The sequence below is a fragment of the Clarias gariepinus genome, chromosome 14, assembly GCF_024256425.1.
Source record: "Clarias gariepinus isolate MV-2021 ecotype Netherlands chromosome 14, CGAR_prim_01v2, whole genome shotgun sequence".
In the NCBI taxonomy this organism is placed as follows: Eukaryota; Metazoa; Chordata; class Actinopteri; order Siluriformes; family Clariidae; genus Clarias; species Clarias gariepinus.
Genome location: NC_071113.1, coordinates 28,747,478 through 28,755,665, shown reverse-complemented (window position 1 = coordinate 28,755,665; position 8,188 = coordinate 28,747,478). Strand labels below are relative to the sequence as shown.

The 8,188-nt window shown below is 38.1% G+C and overlaps 1 long non-coding RNA gene across 1 annotated transcript; it reads right to left on the bottom strand.

Moving 5' to 3' along the window:
- Positions 1 to 3,091: 3,091 nt before the first annotated feature.
- On the bottom strand, positions 3,092 to 7,918 carry LOC128541475 (uncharacterized). Its single transcript, XR_008365633.1, has 3 exons — positions 7,831 to 7,918; positions 4,549 to 4,608; positions 3,092 to 3,207 (listed from the first exon to the last, which is right to left on the bottom strand). It is a non-coding gene; the product is annotated as an uncharacterized LOC128541475 (long non-coding RNA).
- Between the last annotated feature and the right edge of the window lie 270 nt (positions 7,919 to 8,188).

The following is an 8,188-nucleotide window of genomic DNA, read 5'->3' as shown; positions in this document are numbered from 1 at the left end:
GCTGTCTGTGTAAAGTTTTGTAAAAGATTTAGCAGGAACCATACATTCTTCTACATAAAATGTCTATGAAAAGACAAATTCTGTAGAGTAAGAGATTTATTTACAAATAAAAAAAATTAGTTTACAAAAATGGTTATAGATACCACGGTCCTTAGAAAGGTAAAACTTGTAAAGACTTGTTTATTTTTAATCTTAGACATCCACTGTGATTTTGACAAACTTTGTAAAAGTGGCTGGGCTACTGCTTAAACTACATTGAGGTCATGCCCAGCATTGCTAAAGGGGTCAAACTGGGCATCCAGGATTGCCAACACCAGTTCCACTGTTACAGATGGAACTGCACTGCCAAAACTGACAACCTAGCCATCTTCAGTCCTGTGCGGGACAAAGGTAACTGCTGTAGGTTGATTAGCCTTTGTAAAAATTAATGCTTGAAATAAAAATATACAGGACATAGAGTTGGGTGTCCACCGCATTTGCTTAGCAAATTCTATTAGAGCTGAAAGTTCTAATAGTGATGCATGCAGCTCATGGGCACTTTAAAAACCCATCGGCACAGATCTGTGCCAGCAACACAGTATAGGTCAATGACAATAAAACATGTATATATAACTGCTTATATGAAAGTCTTCCTGGTGTGTGTTAATGGGGACGCTTCAGACAACAAACTATGCATTTCGGTATTCTGATATCTTAAGTTATCGTTGCTTTTATAACATATACATTTTTATTATTATCAGAGTATGGGAATGACATAAAAACTCTCAAAATTAGCATTTTGAACAACCGAAAACAACCATAACCAACATGACTGATTTTCTATGTTTTTGCTCAGTAATGTTTATAGTTATAGTTACTGTACATACTGCCTAAGATGAGCTGAAAAAAGGGTATTCTGTTACGGTTGTATTGGGGTTGGAGGCGAGGCATAAGCGCAGAGGTTAAGATTTAAGGTGTTTTTTAATAAAATACAAACAAAACATAAACAAGCACAACTCACACCAAACCGAGATACTGTGGCAAACAAGAACAGAACAGTTTAACAAAACAGATCAGCTTAACTCAACAGTACAGGCCCAGGAGAAAACAAACAGTTGCAAGACAGACAAAATTAACTTAGGCAGGCTATTTATACCAAAACTAACGAGCCACCTCGGTACAATAAACAAAAACACAAGAGAGTCCCAAAAGAGTCAAGGGGTTAACCCTGACAGCATCACTCTATACTGCACAATCATGGGCCCTATATATATTTATTCAACAACAACAAAAAAGTTAAGTGCTACAGGACCACATACATAAAATAGAGGAATAAGCTGCCTTGTGCATTTACACACATGGTGTACACTCTGTTGCACGAACACTAAGATTTTTACCAGTCTGCTCCCCGGACATAGAAGCAATGTCTGTCATGTGCAGACCATTCTATCTGCCTAGAGAACTATCTGCAGTGCTAATAACTGCTGTCTACATACCTCCAGACGCTAATGTTAGCTCAGCCATTGCCTACCTGCACGATTCAATTTCCAAACAACAACGGACTTATCCAAAGGGAGTACACATCATCGCAGGAGATTTCAATAAAGCATGCTTAAGAACTGTGCTGCCCAAATTTGTTCAACATGTGAAATGCCCTACGAGAGGGAACAACAGCTTGGACCATGTTTACACAAATATCAAGCAAGCCTACAGATATGTTTGCCTCCCCCACCTGAGTATGTCTGGACAATCACAATTGTTAAAAGCGCTATATAAATAAATCTGATTTAATTAAGAAAGAGACTGGGCAAAAATGGTTTGCATGGCAGAGTTCCAAGACGAAAACCACTACTGAGCAAGTTTTGCCAGAAAACATCATGGTGATCCCAAGACTTTTGGAAAAATACTCTGTGGACTGGCGAGACAAAAGTTTAACTTTTTGGAAGGTGTGTTGCCCATTATGTGTGGCATAAAAGTAACAGCGCATTTTAGAAAAAGAACATCATACCAAAGGTAAAATATGGTGGTGGTAGTGTGATGGTCTAGGCCTGTTTTGCTGCTTTAGGACCCGGAAGACTTGTTTTGATAAATGGAACCATGAATTCTGCTGTGTACCAAAATATCCTGAAGGAGAATGTCCGGCCATCTGTTTGTGACCTCAAGCTGAAGCAAACTTGGGTTCTGCAGCAGGACAATGATCCAAAGCTCACCAGCAAGTCCACTTCCGAATGGCTGAAGAAAAACAAAATGAAGACTTTGGAGTAGCCTGACAGTTTCCTCCATGCTCTTTCATCCAGTTTGGGGCAACGTCCAGACCCAGGTACAGTAGGCTCTGTGTGATACCTTCTACTTTTAAAATAATAGACTTCATACTGCTTCTAGGCAGTGATACAGATTTTTTTAGAATTTTTTTTGTATCAAAAGTGTTGTATCAACACAACATTAACTGGTCAGTTAACTTGATTAATCAGTGACTTATGTTATATTTATTAAACTAATTACTTACCATTAGCTAGTGAAAGCATTCTTAGCTACAAATATGATGAAAAATAAATGTCAAGAATAACTCAAGCCTTTCGTACCTTTCAATGCTTTTACAGATATGGTTTCATTTAGTTTTTATCTACCATGGTTTCTGTGTTACATCATGCTGATTCCAAGGTTTACAGTCTCCCAAACAGGCAAGATAAGATTGTTGACAAAAAATGACAATGGAATATGATTACTTTTTCAAAAACTTTTCCTTAATTTTAGCACTTTTTCCATTCATGAGAATTCAATAAATTTGCATATCCATCAAACTACAAGGTCAAAACTGGTGTATGCAGTTCTGACTCATAATACTCAGTTTTAAAACAGTTTTTTTTAGATTTGCTGTCAGTATTTAAGGTTATTTTAACAAGAGATGTCAGTTACAATGCATAAATGCTTTTTTTTTTTGTCAGTAATGTAAAGGCCCACCTGGGTGTTGTTATAGGAAAGTAATCAACAATGGGGTGGTCTATATAGTGAGGTTACTGTTAACCAGAATCCAGGTTCTCAAGTGTTTTATTTCTTTGAACTTTGAACAGATAAACAATAAACAAACAGTTACAATAAATAAAAAGGAACATTTGTAAAACATTCGTTAACAAAAAATGAATTCTAAACAATTTACATTTTTAAAAAACAAACTTTTCATAAACTTTATTTTAAACAGGTTGATTCCATCAGCACGTCATGATGTGCCTGAAATAAAAATAGATTCATAAAATCCTGGTGTAATGAAAAACAGACATTATTACCACTTTTTTTAGACCAAGAACCAGAGCATTATTTTTTTTGGTACTTGCCAATCACAATACTGGCGGAGTTCACAAAAGGACGAACCTGTTTAGCATTAATCAACCAGTGACTTACGTGGTGATTTCATGTTTTATTTAGCACACAAAAGATTTAAGCGTACATGTTTCAGCTCACCCACACATGTTACAGCTTTTATGATCTGATGTTTAATGACCACGTTGAGGAATACATTTGAGGATTTATATTCGGTCATTCCTTTTTTTGATATCTGCAGGAGGTTTGCAGTCTGCTTGTGTCATAGCCAAGAACAACTAAACCAAAGGTCATGAATTAAAATTTTAGAAAGGTCCAGTCAACAAACTTTTCTTGAAGCCGGGGTAATTGTAATAAAAAATATTATAAAAAAAATAATAACTCACTCGCTCATCAACTATACCGTTTTATCCTAAATACAGCATCACGGGGCGCCTGGAGCCTATCCCAGGAGATTTAGGTGGGGTACACCCTGAGCGGGGTGCCAATTTATTGCAGAACACAGGACACACAGTCTACTGACAATTTTTGAACACCAATTAGCCTAACTTGCATGTCTTTGGACAATGGGAGGAAACTGGCGTACCTGGGGAAAGAGCATGGGGAGAACATGCAAACTCCGTTCCCACAGACCTGAAGCGGGAATTGAACCCGGACCCTGGAACTGCAAAGTGACAGTGCCTTGCAATTGTAAATTTTGCATATCCCAATTAGGAAGCTGGGGTTAGAGCACAGAGTCAGTACCCTGGAGCAAATAGGGTTAAGGGCCTTGTTCAAGGGCTCAACAGTGGCAACTTGGCGGTGCTGGGGCTTGAACCCCTGACCTTCCGATTAGACACCCAGTAACCTACAGCCATAACCGTTTCAGGCACGACTGCCCCAATTCTAATAAATAATTAGAATTTAAAAATGCCAAAACCATGGGATCAAACCGGAGACCTTTGGCTCTTCAGTCTAACGCTCTCCCAACTGAGTTATATTGACATTTTCTTGGAGTCTAGCAATTGTGTTTCTGCTTCTTGAGAACAGAAAACTTGATTCCAGAGTAAGCAGGGGTCAGATGACATGATAGAAAGTCATGTGTGTCAAAGTTTGTGAGAAAACAACGTTTATCATGTAATGCATGGAAGCCTTTAAAGTAAAGGGAAATAATTGTAATAAACTTAATTAACTGAAACTTAAAATAATCTCAGGCTGAAGGGATTCACTTTTAATGCAAGATAAGAGAAGAACGAATGCAGAAGGACTTACTTAAGTGCTCTTTTCTGTCAGCAACGACAAAAACTCCTTGACTCTCTGTTCAGGCGGCATCTAAAACACACACACACAAACACACACAAGAGAGGACAATAGAACAGAAAGGGAAGTTAACAAAAATGTGCAGCAGAGTAGATTATTGTGAGTCGACAGTGAGGTTTATTTCTGTTGTGTGTGTGTGTGTTAAATGAATCAAGAGCATCAGAACTGGAAATAAATCAAGTCTAGAGCTGCTATTTAACTAGAAATGATGCCACATCATATCCCTTAATCAAGTCCCCTAAATCATGATAGACAGCTGGCTAAATTGAAAAGTGTCTCTCAAATGTGCACTTATCCTAGTTTAGAACTCGAGTATGTTGTTGAGAAACTCGTGCACGCAAAGTGTTAAGAGCTCTGCACAGGCAGGCATTAATCGGGAAAATGAATTACAGTGCACACCAATATTTATCTCTCATGTGATAAATGGCTATTGGAGTCCGTAAGCGAGCAAAGGCAAGGGACAAAAAAAAAAAAAGATTAAATTTAACTCAAGACCATAGACTTAAGACTTACTAACACTGGAGACTCCTTCTATACACCCACTTCCAGAAACTATCATTACATCACTAATTACATGTATTATTTTTAAACAGTCATGGCACATGGTGGCACGGTGGTGTAGTGGCTAGGACAGTAAAAATAATTTAATATTACACAAAAATAACCCAAGTAAATTAAAAAATACAGTTTTAAATGATGATTTCATTTATTAAGGGAAAAAAGCTGTCCAAACCTACCTGGCGAAAAAATAAATACCGCCTTGCTAAATCATGAATGAACTGTAATTTTTGGAAAACTGAGTTCACTTGCCATACCCAGGCACATACATACATGTACCACCATAAAATGACACATTTACTGGTAGATAAGGCCTCCATGTACATTCTCTGTACATAAGATGTGTATCAAATCATAAAACATTTGCAAAACCTGGACATTTAATTTTTGATGATTTCTATAAAACAGGGCATAACACACCCCTGGTTTTTATTTATTTTCAAAATGAGGTGACCACAAGAGATAGCCAAATTCTGATTGCAGAATGAAACACTACATAAATACACCCAGTTTTATCTCCATAGGAGATATAGCAAGTGAGTCGAGGCCAAAAATCAAGATGGCTGCCATTTTTTTAACGAGTGGGAGTTGGAACAAAAAAATTGGGTTTTTTTGTTCTCATGCCAATACCAATAATTGGTGAAAAAAAAGTGATGGTGAAAAATTTCTCTTCCACTGGTTGATTTGAGATGTAGATATGGGTAAAATATGTTTTAACCTATATCTAAAGACTGGTATTGAGCTTGTGTCCCTATTTTTAAATAGAACACTAGACAGAGAAAGGAGGAAGAAGAAGAATACACTAGAATACACTTTCCTTCATACAAACATTTGAGTTACGAACTTTTGAAGATCGTAAGTCTGAATCCCAGGAGGCCTAAAGAGAGCTGATTGGCTAAGCTCTGTCAGAGGGAAAGGATGGGAGGTTCTTAGCGCTCTCATATCAATCATGGCAGTAAAAGCAATGGCGATGACGCTGATACTGCCAAGCAATAACAGTGGCGACAAAAATAATTAAGAGAATGGAGTGAGGTGAAAAAATGGCAGACATCGCTCGTTCTTTTAACATGAATCGGAATTCATGAATGAATTCAACCATCGACACGATTCTCAATAAATTTATTGTAATAAACTGTGTATTGCCAATTGTGTCAGTATCCTAGACAATGTTTGTTGGACTTACAAACAAATTGGACTCACTAACAAGCTCCTGGAACGGAACTCGTGCCTATTTTGGGGACTCGTGCCTTTTTTGGGGACTGACTGTAATCACATCTTCCATCAGTTGAACTGTAACTGGTCATCAGAGTAATGATGCGTTTGGATGAACTCTGCGATGTAAATCATGACAGAATTTTATCGTCATCGTTTGTGTTTTGTTTGCAACAAGCTAGCCCAAAACCATACAGTCAGTTTTAATTTAATGAGTGAATAATATTAGTATGTTGATAGACAAAATGTTAACGATGCTATATACACAATTTGACACAACATGCTGAATTCAAGGGTGAGAAGACCTTCCCCTGTTTATGAGCTAGAGTGGTGTTTTCTGCGCAAAGTTCTTGGGATATCTATGCGGTGTTACTGCATCAGAAAATCACCCGTTTACAGGTTTAAATGTCACGAGCAGGACTATGTAGAAGCTTTAAAAACAGTTGGGGTAGATTTAACAAGATTGGAGTAACGTGCTTGGACACTCTTCCCGGTAAGGACATGAGACGCTGTGTCTTGAACAAGCTAAAGCTTGCTAAAAGCATCAGCAGGGCAGCTAACCAGCAGCACACTGCAACAGCGCGATATGCAAGTTTATAAAAGCATCAAACAGGTAAATTAACAAAGCATGTAACATTTTAAAAACCCGCGTCTACACAAAGCTCTTCCCAAGTCACGGCCCTCTCTTTCCAAAACGTTCCAGAATGTTCCAGAGAAAGCCAGGGTAGTCACAGATGGTCATTCCCAGAGGCCCAGACATGCCAAAGGGATTATGGGTCGCCCTCCTGTGGCGCAAGGGGGTTTCGACATCCAGTGCATGTAGATGAGGTGGCACACAGGCAGCAGGCCTGCCAGATCCCCACGTTCTCACAGGACCTTTCTGTCCTGCGTCTCCCGTTCACCGACTCCCCTGCTGAGCTCGCACACACACAGACTCGGCCCAGAGAAACAGAAACACCCGCCATAAACAAAACTCTGACAATACACACCCTGGCGTCGTCATAGAGCACAGCGACACTGACTGTGCTATCCCTCAACAGAATAACACAACAGTGAGAGCTTTGAAGGCTCAGAAAAATATTTAGAAATAAACATTTTCGCAGCCTAAAAATGTGAGTTTCCTCTTGAAAATAAAACTGCACCACTAACTGATTTTAGGATTCATGGATGAAGCAATACTTTTGTGAACATTCTTATAATTTTCTAGATTAAATAAAAGGCCTGTATGTAGCTCTGTAAAGCTTTTTTAATTAACTCATTCTAGTAGCAGACTGACTAATAGGTTTCATGTCAATAAAAGAGCTACTTCTAATGGTTACACTAAACACTATACTAAAAAAATAAAAATTTAGATTAATAGAAAAAAAAACAAGCATGCTGATAGGAAGTCTGCTGCCCCCTTTCTGTCGTGGCCAGTACTACAGAAGACATGTGGAGTACAGTATGTGTGTACAGTACACTCACACTAGGAGGCAACTTCTTCAGTGACACCAGGAGGGCACGCAAAACGGAGTTAGAGACATAAAGTCCAGTTTGAGTATAACCTAAGAGCACAGAACACACACAAACCTGTTATACTATATTAGAAGAATTCTTCATTGATGTAGTTACTATAGCAGCAAATTCTATCTAAGCGATACCTAAATCTAACGCTATTTTATCTTTGGCATACTTTAGGAATTTTTTTTTACTTTTTAAATAAAAGCAGCAAAATGTATAAGGACCAGGTAGTGTAAATGCCTCCAAATAGTGAATTCTGTCAAGAGATTTGACTGATTCACATCAAAATATAAAAGCATAGGCACACATGCAAATACAAATG